General features: G+C 41.6%; 1 protein-coding gene across 1 annotated transcript in view; it reads left to right on the top strand.

The window, feature by feature from the left end:
• MACROD2 (mono-ADP ribosylhydrolase 2) overlaps positions 1-14242 on the top strand; it is a gene marked incomplete at both ends in the record, with an annotated part of 889218 nt that overhangs the window by 756103 nt on the left and 118873 nt on the right. The window lies entirely within an intron of this gene.

The following is a 14242-nucleotide window of genomic DNA, read 5'->3' as shown; positions in this document are numbered from 1 at the left end:
TTTTTAAGTAATTTCAGGAATCCTGCCTATGTCATAATTTCAGATGGGATTTTTTTCCCCCTTGTAGAAAAAAGAAAGGTTTTCCCTGAGGCAGGTAAAGCCAAAATATTTGTTGTTCTAAAATAAGAATCAGAAAATGTTCGTATCTCAGCAAATATGACCAAGCCATTAAAGTTACTCCTTGGATAGAGAATTTGGCCTAAAGAAACAGAGCTTGTCCTTCAGATAGAATCCAGATACCTCAGCTTTTGGTTTGCCAGGTCGTAGTTTATGTCTCCGCCAGCTGCAAAGCAGCAGTTTGACACTCCTGGCTCCTGCCCACTTTTCTCCTCACTGCAGCCCTGGGGAGACAGAGAATGGCAATGATGGAGATAAAAATTTGCCTTTCTGATGCCAAATATGTTTTACTGTTCGGCTGCATTGGGGTGAATGTTCCTTATTCCTCAGAAATAAGGAAGCAGTCAGAGAGGGTGGGAGAGAGTCATAGAAGGGTTTGGGTTGGAAAGGACCTTAAGAACATCTAGTTCCACCCCCTGCCATGGGCAGGGATGCCTCACACTCTAGACCATGTTGCCCAAGGCTCTGTCCAGCCTGGCCTCAAACACTGCCAGGAATGGGGCAGCCACAGCTTCATTGGGCAGCCTGTGCCAGGGCCTCACCACCCTCACTGTAAAGAGCTTCTTCCTAATATCTAATCTAAATCTACTGTCTTCCGTCTTAAAGTCAATCCCCCTTTTTCTGTCATTACAGGCTCTTGTAAAAACTCCCTCTCCAGATTTCTTGTAGGCTCCCTTTTGGTACTGAAAGGCTGCTGCAAGGTCTCCCTGGAGCCTTCTTTTCTCCAGGCTGAATAACCCCAACTCCCTCAGCCTGTCTCCACAGCAGAGTTGCCCCAGTCCTCTGATCACCTTCGTGGCATCCTCTGGACTCACTCAACAGCTCCACATCCCTCTCATGTTGCGGACCCCAGAGCTAATGCAGTCCTGCGGGTAGAGATCTCACGAGAGTAGAGTAGAGGGGCAGAGTCACCTTCCTTGACCTGCTGGTCATATTACATATGTCTCCGTGTAGGTATATACTGTAAATACGGGATCGGATGCAGGGGGTCGGCTACACTGAAATGATTTGCAATTGATTTCAGTTTGTTTGTGCCCTATGAGAACAGCATGCTCTTTTCCTCACAGCTGCTGCTTGCTGTGGTTTTGTATTGACTCACCTCTCATACCTTGAAACACGCTGCCGATTAAAACAAATGAGCAAATAAAACACTCTGTAAAATATAATGCAGAAGACTTGTCGCTCGGTATAATGACTTTCTGACCAGCGCAGACTGTTTGAGGGCTAGTGCTTGACGTGCCCATCTTTGTCTGTTAGTGTAACTTTTAATTTAGTGGATTTAAATTGTATTGTTAAATGGCAGGAATGTGTGTTATTGGAGTAATTACTGTAAAGCCATTTAATTATCGATTTCCCCAACATAGCCGGTTTGACATTTTATCAGATATAATGAAGGAAAAGATGCCCGTTAACGGGAGGGATATGGAACAAACAAGCATTTTCAATAGTAACTTAATTCATTTTAATAGGTATGCAGTAATTACCTGGGATGTAAGACTGTTTCCTTCACCGTGACGTTAATGATTCAGATGAAGTGACACGGGGGTAATGTATAGGTATATTATGACTGTGTTTAAGACACCAGGGTTGGCTTTATGAAAGTCTGAAGGACACAAACGTTGGTTTTAAAGATGAATAAAACTGACAGATTTACTCACCTTTTTTCTTTGCTACTAACCAGAGTTTGGTAATAACGTTCATGTTAGGTAATAACAGATTAAAACTTAAACAGGGGAAGTTTAGATTGGATCTAAGGAAGAAATTCTTTACTGTGAGGGTGGTGAGGCACTGGAATGGGTTGCCCAGGGAAGTTGTGAATGCTCCATCCCTGGCAGTGCTCAAGGCCAGGTTGAACAGAGCCTTGGGTGACATTGTTTGGTGTGAGGTGTCCCTGCCCATGGCTGGGAGGTTGGAACTGGATGATCTTAAGGCCCTTTCCAACCCTGACTATTCTATGATTCTGTGATTCTATGTATTTCCTTCTCCCCCCCCCCCCCCTTCTCATATCTTTTAATGATTTCTCCATCTCCATTTTAATTAAGTATGTGAAAAGGAATTTGCTCCTAGTTGGAGAGCGTGGGTGCAGCTGGTCTGACACAGCTCTATCCAAAGGGCTGTCAGCTCTTCCCTTCCTCCTGCTTTTCATCTCAGTGAGGGAGACCCCATGCCCTAAAGCACATCCCCTGTGATTTGCTTGGAAAGCTGAAGGCTTGAGGCAGCCCTGCTGGGGTTTGAATGCATGATTCCAGGGATCCCCAGACATTTTAAACGTGCTTTGTGGGCTGGCAAGCTGTCTCTTTCCAAACAAGCACCTGTATTGTAGTCAGTAATTCAGCCACAGATCTCCTGGATGAGATGAAAAATAACTGCCTTTCTCCTGGGAGAACAGCAGTGCATCAAACTCAGGAGCAGAGACAGAATGAAGGCTTGCCTGTGCCAGTGAGTCCTGTATCTCCATGTGTGAACATCCTGGGACTATTAACTGAGGCCACCATTAAGGAGAGCTTTAATTGCTGCAGATGCTGCTTTTTTCCTCATTCTTTACTATACTTTTGTTACTTCATTTCTTGATGTGCAGTTCAACCAGAGCTGATTTCACTAACACAGCCCATAGGCTCATAGGGCCCATGAAGGCAGTAGCCGCAGCACATCTCTGGTCAGCTCCAGTCTCTGGGGCAGGGAAGGAGTTGAGCTGCCACCACCGCATGCACTCCACTGCAGCCCCAGCATCCCCACACCCCTGGGCACAGGGGCTCATCATACCAGCACCAGCATGTTCCCAAATTCACTTCATCCACGTTTTAAAGCAGCAGCAGGAGTGTGTTGTTACGGAGAGGTGTTGTACTTGCTTTGAAGCAGGTTTTAGTTGCTTCATAGGCCATAGATACAAGCACAGAAGGATACTCCAAGGGCTAAGGTTTATCTAGGATTTGAGAACTTTTAAACCGTTAGGATGTGTTCATGTCCAGGGTGAGTAAAGATGCCTGTAGCTACTGTGACTTACTCTATAGCTGATGGTATCTTATAAAAGGCAAGCCCAGGTGCCTGCAAAAAGAAAAGAAAGCAGAGAGCGGTAACAAGGAGACATCACTTCTGATAACTGTTGATCACAGCCTGCTTCTAAAATACAGGTTCCTTTAAGCAACTGTTGCTATGGGGCTTTCTGCTTACTGAACAGCACCAACATCATGTACATTTTATCACAGCAACACCAGGCTTTGAAAGAGTCTGGATTTTGTATTGGGAAGCTGTGGGCAATCTGTCTCATTTACCCAAACCAGATAAGCTCTTGGAGCTGACAAAACATTACTGAATTGATATCATGCCATAGAGCAACAAGTCTTTAAATGGTTTTCTTGACAGAAACACCTGAAGTTTCAGTAAGTCTGTCCCTTGATTGAATTTTACAGCTATGAGGAGAAAACAGACTGCACAGAGTCAAAGGGGAGAAATAAGACAACTGGTGCTTAGGTGGTATTTCTGACCTGTTGCCTTCTGTGTGCCAGGTCGGTGTCTGAGCACACAGCTCCCCGTGGGGACAGGCAGTCGGTTGCAGCCTCCTTCAAATACACACACGTAATTTCTGCTGCTGGTCAAAACTGTGTAAGTTAACGTTAGGAAATGTGTAACGAGCTAAGGGAGGATTGCTGGCTTCTGCAGTTCATGTGGAAGTGAAATGGAAGATTTGCTGGCATCTGCAAAGGTTTAAGCCCTGACTGGGGGAGGCTGATAGTGAAAGCTGCTATTACTGTATGATGCGTGGTAGAAAGAAATAAAAGGCCAGATTGTAGCTAGGCAAGTTTTTGTTTATTCCTTCAAAGCCAGGTACCCAGATTGGATGTATTACCAAGGGAAAGAGCAGGCTGCGTGCAGCTGCCGTGCTGCTTCCAGCTGGGTTTGTAGCCAGCACTCTGCAGGGAATACCCTGCAGAAGGTCTCTGCTTTGGACGGAGATCTCACCTTCCGAAGCAAAGGGAAAACCCATTTGGCCAGCAGAGCTTCTTGTGACAGACGTTCTCCATGCCTGGCAGCTGAGAAAGCATAGTTTTTCCTCGTGCCTGTCTTGTGATGGATCAGTTCCCTGATGCCATTCGCTGTGCTCAGCGTCTGGGCTCACTGCGGAGGGTGGTGCAGGGCAGGGCTGGGGAGAGATTTGTGAAACAGTGCCACCAAATGTGAAAAACGGTGTTTCAGCAGGGCTGGGGTTTGGGAGCAAGCTCAAATGTGGCCCTGAGAGCTTCGGGGGTGCAGCTTCGTCTTCATGTTTCGCAGTTTTCGTGTGTTTGGGCTCTTGGTCTTTTTGTTTCCCAGACGTGTGGGATGTGTCATTAAATCCCTTCCTTTTCCTCAGCAAAACTCCTTAAAGGAAAAGATGCTTTGCTTCATTTAATGATGTTAATAGCGCTTTACTGTACTTTGTGTTAAGCTTGTCTTGCAAAGCAACCTGGTCGAAGTGCTAAACTTACATAGTCTGGCTGTGCAAACATCCATCCCTGCACAGGCTAGACCTAGGTATGTGATCAAAACAGTGAATAGCTCAGCAATAACTCCAGGAAGACAAAGTCAAAGTGTTGGCAGACTCCTGAAAGACTGAGGCTGTCTTGCAGCTAACAAAGAGTAGAAACAAGGAGAAGAGGGGACTTGGTGCCATTAGGCAGGTGCTGCAAGTAAGGCGCCTGTTGTGACAGTGTCCTGGCTTCTCAATAGAAAACTGACAAACAGAATCTCACATGCCCACAGAAAAAGCTTTATTCACATCCCCCTCATTCCAGTTGTGAATATTTCAAAATAATCACATATAATTACATTGGAAATTTCCTATATGACAGGATGATGTAATTCTGGGTGCAGTCATGCCACTACTAGAATTGTGACTATAGTCTCTAAGTTTAATTAGATGAGGATTTGCTTTCCAACCTATAAATTATGATTTAGTGAAAATTGGAGAAAGTTAATGTAAATATTAATCTGTAAGCAGCAAATCCTTTGCTGCTACAAATCTGCCTAAAGGTGAGAAAAAGTGCTAAATAAGATATTACAGTCCAGGGGATTCACGCTCAGCATGGGGCTGTTGGTCAACCTACAGGACTATAGATAGCACTTACAAAATCTCCTCTTATTTCTGTGTAACCTAGACTGAAAAATATACGATTACAAAAATAAAAAGATGTATCTTTGTGAAGAACAGAAATGTTTTGAGTAAGCTCAATGTTTGGTGTAAGATTAATTTTTATAGATAAAAGAAACTAAATTTTAGCTTTGCAAAGAACTGGGCAGGTAGAGTGATCATTTTCGTACCTGTTTTGTATGTATTTGGGAAATATTAGGAAAAGCCAAGAGTCCTACTTTGTGAATCCAAGTCTGCAGTATGAAAATAATTGAAAAACTATGAGTCTAACAGTAAATCTGTTATTTCTTGCCATCTGTGTGAATGCCAGTTTCTGAAAAATGATAACCTTTACTTGAGTAGGAAAGCTGCCTCAGCATCAGGTCTCACTTTCACAGTAGTACTCCAGATAGTAAACTTCCCTGGAAATTCCACATTTTTAGGAGGAAGATGTAAACATATTGCAGAAGTTTCTTCTATTGTGAAACTTTCTAGTAATATGAGAGCTAATCTTTGCGTGTGAAAGGAACAACTCTTGCTGGATTCGTTGTTTCCTAAAATGGAAGCAGATTTGGTAGTTCTGTGGACTTGAGCACAGCATCCTGAACTTCAGCTGTAGTTCCTGTAAATTATTAACAAGAAATCCATGCGAGAAAATATATAGAAACCATCTTCCTCAGATTGCTTTCAGTTGTTCCTTACTGCTTCCTTGTCATGTCTGTGTGTCAGTGATTCAACAGGCGCAAAGGGCCAGAGTCTCACAGCTTGGCTCCCTCAGCTGAAGACAGGTTTTTAAAAGGATTCCTATTTAGGCAAGCAACGGAAAATAAGATTTTAATGTTGGAATACATGCGTATAGATCACATTACTGCCATTATTTCTATAGGCAAGCTTCTTGATTAGTTTTTAATTAGGGTAGAGACTGCATCTTCTTACAGGTTAATGCCTTGATGGCATAATGGATATATATGGAGAAGGAGGAAAAGATACATATGTACTCTTAAAGTATTTGGGTTTCTGGTCCTATTTTTTTATGTGCTAAGTTTTGGTGTGTGCTGAGTTTGATGTGTGCCAAGTTTTTGGCCTCTGATGTGCATAAATTGTCAACAGGAAACACTTGAGCTTTGAAGCTTTAGGCTGGGGCTACTGCAATTGTGCAATCTATTCTTATAACAAAATCTCATCAACTTGCTCAGTCTTAAAGATCTCAGACTTCTTCCTTCCTTCCTTCCTCAGCAGGCAAGGAAATGTGTTTGAAATGATAAATAGTATTCTTTGAGGAGGTTTTATTCCTCAGATGAGATTTGTAGTGTTCTTTGAGCCCTACAATTTTTGAAATTGCTCCCACAATTTATTCATTAGAAGTTCTGCCGGGGATTTTTTGAACTTTTGGTCACCAGACTGCACCAGTTTGCTATTAAATAATTTAAATGTTCTTTAAACAGAAAACAAAGGCAGTTGAATGGCTGGGATAGAAAATCTTGTGAAGAGGCAGCACAAGGCACTTAAGAAACTCTATAACAATAATCACTTTAATGAGCAATCAAATATGCATTCTTAAAGTCTGAAGCAGTTAAAAACAATCTGCCATTTGGAGGTGACATATCTCCTTTCTGTTTTGACACTCGTCTGCATTAGTGTACACTTGTTAAACTTGTGTCTCTAAATCCCACTTTGTCAGATGTTCTGGAAGCTACTTACACTTTCAGGCAGGGCTCAAGTTGCACCACTCTCAAACCACTTAACACATTTCAAGTGCCAAAGTGCTAACAAAGTCTTCCCTCCATCACAGAAAGTGCTCCTATTATAGCTCCTCAAAAGTCCTTTTAGGCATGCAATGGACAATTAATAAACTTGAATGCTTAATAGTAATGAAATAATGCTGCTAAAAGCAAGGTAGGGCTGAAAAGGAGTCTTTCATTAGAATTCACTTAAAACGCTTAGAATCCACTTGTGCTCACAGAATTCACCCCAGGCTACCCTGGCCACAGAAGATGTTTTCAAACGTACTTTATGATCTTAAACTTATTTTTTCCTCTCTTTTTACATTTTTGTCTGAGTTTTCCATCCTTCTGTAGGTTTACTGTGGAGGGAGGCTATTTGTATTTCTTATCTTCATGGAGTAAAAGGGGGTATACCACTCTCCGAAGGGTTGAATTTGTTTTAAGGGAAGAATGACCGATCTTCAGCTGCAGCAGTCTGCCTTTCTTCTGTAATGCTGAAGTGATGGTTTCCAGCTAACACATGCACACCCAAACTTTTCAGTCACTCCAGCACTGAGCATTAACAGCTCTCCATATAATGGCAGCTGAGAGTGTTTATCTATTGCAAGATCAAGCTGTTTGGACTGAATTCTGCAAACAGTAAATTCTGTGATTAAGCATTAGCTTACAGTCCACTGGCTTTAAAGACCCTCAGTGCTTAGCTCAGGAGTATGCTAAAGTGCTCTCCTGAACAGGAGCCAGATTTTGTACCCAAACCCCCTTGTTCCTCTTGCCCCTGGGTCGTATATAGAAATGTTCTCTGAACGACAGCATTTGGCTAATTTAATTGTATTGCTGCACGTGTTGGTTGAACATACGTAGCGGTCAAAAGGCTACGTACACCTGAAAGGTGCCATCTCCTTCCCTCCAAGAGAAACAGTGCTGCCTTCAAAATGTACAGTAACCTGATATCGATTTGAATCATGAGACTTTCATGGTACTTTTAATAGTTAGTTAACTTTCTTAGAAGCTTGCCAAGGCCAGTGGTGATTAGGAGAGATGCATGTGACACCTACTGAAAAATTGCTTAAAACCTTTGATTAACACCTGAATTCAGAGACCTTAAGATGTGCCTGCTAAAAATGTGATTATCTTTCCTTCTAATTTGTCTATAGATGGAGTGTGGTTATGTACTTGCTTTTGCATTAGGGATGTATCATATTTGCACCATGGCTAGAATCCCTGTCAGTGAAAACACCAGTTCAGACACAGTTTGAAGAGACAAGATATACAGTCTTTTCTGTTATTCATAAATGCAGCACATATGGGACCTAAACAGAAACTCCACTTAAGAAATTACAGATTTATATGGATGACCTGATTCATCGATCGTTTGGAATGTCTAAATATATTTACCCCAGAGGGGCTAACTCAAGAGTCAATGTTTTGTCTTATTTTATTTCATGTCATTATGTTTATTATGTGCTGTGCATCTCCTTTGGAACATAAATTGCTGTCAGTAAATTAAGAACTCTCATTGGGGCACCCTAATGTATGAATCCAGGCTTTCACCAGTACAACCAGATTATTTTCATTGATGTTAAAAACTGATATAAAACAGAAATGAAGGCATGGTGAATCTGATTAAGAATTTCTTTATGGAAATCTGTGCTTATGCTACAAAAACTCCCATATGTCTGTAAAAATTGTCATAGAAACAGCTTGGAAAATATATTTTGTCAGGAATGCTTCTCATAATTGTTATTTCTTCCATATATTTTTTCCTTAATTGTGACTGCCATGTAAGCAACACTGTGTATATTCTTAAGGTCTGTCGTGGTTTAATCCCAACCGGTAACTCAGAACCATGCAGCCGCTCACTCAACTCTCCCCCCTGCCTTCTTCCTCCCCCCCGCCCCCTGCTCCCGGAGGGATGGGGGGAGAATCAAACGAATGTAAACCCCACGGGTTGAGATAAGAACAGCCCAGTAACTAAGGTATAACACAAATCACTACTGCTACCACCAGTAATGATAATGACAAGGGAAATAACAAGGGAAGAGAATACAACTGCTCACCACCCACCGACCGATACCCAGCCCGACCTCGGCAGTGATCTAGCCCTTCCGGATAACTGCCCCCAGTTTATATAGTGGGCATGACATGCTGTGGTATGGAATAGCTGTTTGGCTAGTTTGGGTCAGGTGTCCTGTCTCTGCTTCCTCCCGGCTTCCCCTCCTCCCGGCTTCCCCTCCTCCCTGGCAGAGCATGAGACTCAGAAAGTCCTTGGTCAGACTAAACATTACTAAGGAACAACTAAAACATGGGTGTTATCAGCGCTGTTCCCAGGCTGAAAGTCAAAACCACAGCACTGCACCAGCTACTATGACTGAGAAGAATGACTGCTGCTGCTGAACCCAGGACAGGTCTCACTGTAAACCATAATTAGTGGGGAAATTCTGAATTTAAGCTAATTCTCACGCTTAGCCTAAGAGAGAGTTCCCTTTTATTTCCATTGGATAGACACTAAGACATTTTAGGTATTCACCACACCAAATGAGAAAAGAAGTGAGTGTTGATGGTGCTTTTAGCCTCTCTTTTGTACAGAGAGAAGGTAGAAACTTCAGCCTGATCCTGACCCAACTTTCATTCAGTTCAGCTCAAACTCAGAACCATGAGGTTGAATTAGGAGTAGAATTTGGTGCTCCCCTTTAAGCAAAGAACAAAGAAGCTGATGGGTTTGACTCTGGGAGCAACAGAGCTCCTTTTTTATCCTCAACTTTCAAAAGACACCCTCTCCATCCTCTCCCAAAAGACCCACTTCATCTTGCTTGTGAAAGTTGGAAGCTCTTCTGGTCAGGTATTGTTTATTAGGTCACACATGTTGACCTGTGAGACCATCCTTCTCTGAACAGGCCATGAGATGAAACTGCTAGGGATGAGATGTAACCAGCTCTGGGCAGGAGGCAGCCTTCCAGAGCCCGTACATCCCCAGTCTCATAGAATCATAGAACGGGTTGGAAGGGACCTTAAAGATCATGTAGTTCCATGGGCCTTCAACTAGACCAAGTTGCTCCAAGCCCCATCCAGCCTTGAGGACTTAAACACTGCTAGGGATGGGGCAGCCACAGCTTCTCTGGGAATCTCATATTGCTTCTGTTTCCTGCTTCATTTTCAGTAGGGATGAGCATGGGGGTTTCATTCCCATGTCTCTTCCTGCATTGAATTACTATTAGATTTAGAGATATCAGTGTTCTTGCCTTATAATACAACACTGAATAGAAGTTACGTTTTCAGTTGGTAGTCAAGGAAATGGATTTACTGTTTTTAAAATATAGTTAACTCCATTGCTGTTCAGTGCAGTGACCCAGCAGTGGTGGGAACACGGCAGAGGGAGGTAGGACTGTTGTTTGAAGGTTAAGTGCCAGCCTTCACTGTCTTCTCTGATGTTCTTACAGACTTTTGTACAGAATGGAAGCTGTCTGCTGGGAGCAAATAGAGCAAATGCTGTGTGAATTTAATTCATTCTGAAAAGCATATATAGTAAAACACATTTGTTTACTTCATGCTGTGGAATGGGGCCTTTAAGTCTGTTTCTAATTTATTCCAAGTTAGAAATACGAGGTAAACGCAGAAATCATGCATTAATAAAATCTCTGTGTTCCCAGCTGGCATGAGAAATAACAGTTGTGGTTCACTGAAAATGACTTTGGGCCAACACTTTTGATGTGATTTTAGGTTTTATTTTCAGCCATGCAAGAACTCTCCTGCGATGCTTTCTTTTTAGTGTTTTATGAGTAGTTAGTGTTTGTGTGTGTCACTGAAGAATGGGTAAAGAGTAAAACACAAATTTTCTGTTTTGTTGGGTTTCTTTTGTCAGAAAAGGGCATTAAAAAGCCAGGTCTGTCCAATGATTATCACCAGCGGGAGAGGGGGTAAAAAAAAAATAGAGCTCCACAGTGTTCATATTTGTATTTTTAACAGAAACTATTATGCTTGTCAGTTTGTACCACATTTTGCAAATGAACTTGTTTGTATTGTGGAATATAGAAAAGGTGCATGATTAGTATGCAAATTGACCTCTGAAATATGAAAATGTACAAGACCAGAGTCTCATTTTCAACAAATTGTCATATTTCCACTGGAAATACAGAACATTAACTAGGAAAAGAGATAGTTCTATGCTAAAGAGAGCATATTATCTAGTAATTAAAATGTGCAATAGTTTTCTACTTCAACTTGATATAGAGTCTGGCTTTTTTATGTATGGTATATTTGTTAGAAAGTCTGTTTTGCTTAATTTCATTGCTCCTTAAATAAATGGTGATGCTATTTTCTTCTGTATTGTTAGAACATTAACATAGACACCTAGTGCTCTTCAAAGGCACAAGATGAAGTCCATTGTTCAACCAGGCGTGACTTTTTTCCTTCCTGAAAGAGGAAGCTCCCCTGAATCAGCATCTCTATTGCCATCCTTATAACTGCTGAGCCAGTATGGGTAACGATAAGGTAGTCCTTCCTAAAGTAATTCTCAAACATGCTGTAATACTCAGCTCTAAAGCCAGAGCCATTCTGGAGTCAAGGGTTGTTTGGTCCCCCAGCATTTCATTCTGCTGCCACAGCTGTTACTGCCTCAGGTAGTTATTTGTCTTACTGTCTGTCAAGTTAACCATCGTTATTGGAAAATACTGTCTGGCTTGAGCTGTGTGATCTGTAGTATCTTCTTAAATATCTGTCTACAATCCTTTTGCACTATTTAACTTGAAAACACAATCTGAGTATCAAAATTTGATTCCTTATGAAATTTCAGTGGGTTGTGCTTTAGCTGTTCTTCAACATCTGATTGAAGAATTCCCCCCTAACAGAGCGCAGGAGTTAGAAACAGCTCAGGACTTGTCTACCTTTGCTGTCAGTGAGGTCAGTGATGAAACACCCGTTTTTTTTCAAGCCCTTCCAGAATGCCAAATATCTGAGCCAATACTGTTAATGAATGCCAGTAATTTCCACCCAGAATAGTTATTCCTTGTGCTATTTTATTACTGGATGCACTAAGGGAGACTTTTTTCCCAGCAAAGGAAATTCCAATACATTGAAGTTCAAGTCTTTGGGGAAAATGATTTGCTGGCTAAAACAACCTTCTCGTATTCAATGACTATGCACTGCATTTAATCCTCATTCAGCAACATAACATGGCATTTTTTTCTTGCTTGCTCTTATATTGAACGGCACTTGTCTGCCTAACAACATATTAAAAGTATGGCTTGAATTCTGCAAACATGTCTCATTGTTCAATAAGGCTGGAACTTTTCTCATGTATTGATTGCAGTTCCCTCCAGCTTTACTCCACACTTCTCACACAACCTTGGCAAGCGGCTTTATCTTTCTACATCATAAATTTCCCATATGAAGAATGAATAGAATAATTCTTACCCCACATGGGATCCTTGTGGCTCAGTTCATTAATGTGCGTAAAGCACTAAATAGAAAGAGGCACTACCGAAGTTCACTGTCTCACTATTGATAGAGCTGTGAGTCTATAGGCATTCAGTTATCACAGAGCAGAGGATGATAGGATTCACATCAAAGCCACAGTGCAAATTTGTATAAATGCCATCTACATCTAGAGTGAGAACCAATTTGTACGTTACCTTCCCCCAAGGAATATTTACTCAGCTGCAGAATATTGTATTGTTTCAGGAACATCAAAATTGATGGGAGTTTCAGACACTCTACTGGCAGGAACATAATTAACTCACTCTTGATCAACTATTTCAGATGCAGGAATCAAAATATTTACATCTGCAGTCCCAGCTGAAGACAATGCACTGAGAAATATCAGAGGGGTCAGTTCTTGGACTAGTGTTAAATTGCACAGATTTGTTGCTTTTGGTGGAGCCATGCTGATTAACTGCAGATGAGGATCTGGCCTGCAGTGTTTCAGCTGGAGGCTAGAAGAGAGTTGTGCTTTTGAAAAACAAGGGCTCTATATCATTGAGCTAAGAGTTTAAAGTCAGAAAGGTTGTACTTTTCACTGGCACTGGGTTTTGCAGAATGTGCTGTCCTGGAGAAGGAATTCTGGTTGTGGAAGACTGTGTCTGTCAGTTTGTCCTCTAGGTCCATTAGGCTTAGAATATATCCAGCAGAGTATGATGTTAATTACTTTGTTTATTAATCTTCAGTGTATATTGTGGGTTTTAATGCTTTACTTGCTTGCTTTTCGTTTAACAACATGCAATGAATTACTGAGTGCATTGTGTTTATCTTGCAAGATACACTTAATTTAATGCTAAACTATGCCAGAAGCAGATTTGATTGACAGGGAAAAACTGCAAAATCCAACCAGGGCATCTCTGACGGGGATCCCTGATGTCTCAGCCTCCTTGACAGTGAGCTTGGCAAAACAAAGCAGAAAGAGGACAAAATCCTGGATATAGGTCAGGAATTTCTGACACTTAAATACTTCTAAAAAATTGCTCCAAATGACTGTATTTTTTTCCAAACAACACTTGTTCAAAATGTTGGTGAGGGAGCAGTCACCATGGATGCTTTGGGAAGCAGCTCTGCGAGTGCTCAACATAGATGAAACTTTCTGTCACTGTTAAAGCTGACTCATGGCTTCATAGCTTACTTGCTCACTTAGCATTCAGCATGAAAGTGTCAACTCCAAACTTTTAGACCTTCTGGACCCCTTTTGTCAGAACGTAGGAGCTTCAGAAATATGAATAGCACATTGTGATGGTTTCATTGTGTTGGACTGCCATCTCTCATCTCCCTGATTCAGTCTTTGGCTGTTCTTCCTTATTCAGGTTATTGATTTGTTTGTGCAACCGTGATATTTTATAGTATTACCTCACGCCATTAAAGGACTTTATATCTCTCTGAATATTAAGTGACTTTCTCCAAACTCAATCGCATTACGAGAGGCTGTTACGAGAGTTTTCAGATGGAGAGATGGACCCTTAAGGACTGTTTTCCTCAAGAATGATTTAGTGGCAGAAAGCAGGGCTCTCCTGGCTGCGAGCTGTGAAACAAATGCTTCATTGCCTGTCATCATCTCAGATGGTCCCCATTCAGCGTTTTAATTCTTTTTCTTTCACTTTTGCATTTCATTATGTATTTGCTGACTGCAAGGGGTGCTGAGAAAACACCTCAGCATTTTCTATTTTCTCTTATTTTATGATGTTGTAACATTCATCGCGCCTCTTCCAGTCGCAGTCTTTTCAGGTGACACCTCCTTATTGCTCCCTTCCTTTCTAAGGAAGAAAAGACTAGGGACTTTCTAACAGCTACAGAAATGTCCCCTAGACAAAGGTGT

The sequence above is a fragment of the Psittacula echo genome (assembly GCF_963264785.1).
Source record: "Psittacula echo genome assembly, chromosome: 4".
Taxonomy (NCBI): Eukaryota; Metazoa; Chordata; class Aves; order Psittaciformes; family Psittacidae; genus Psittacula; species Psittacula echo.
Note: the sequence above shows the minus strand (reverse complement) of the source record. Positions and strands in the feature narration are given on the sequence as shown.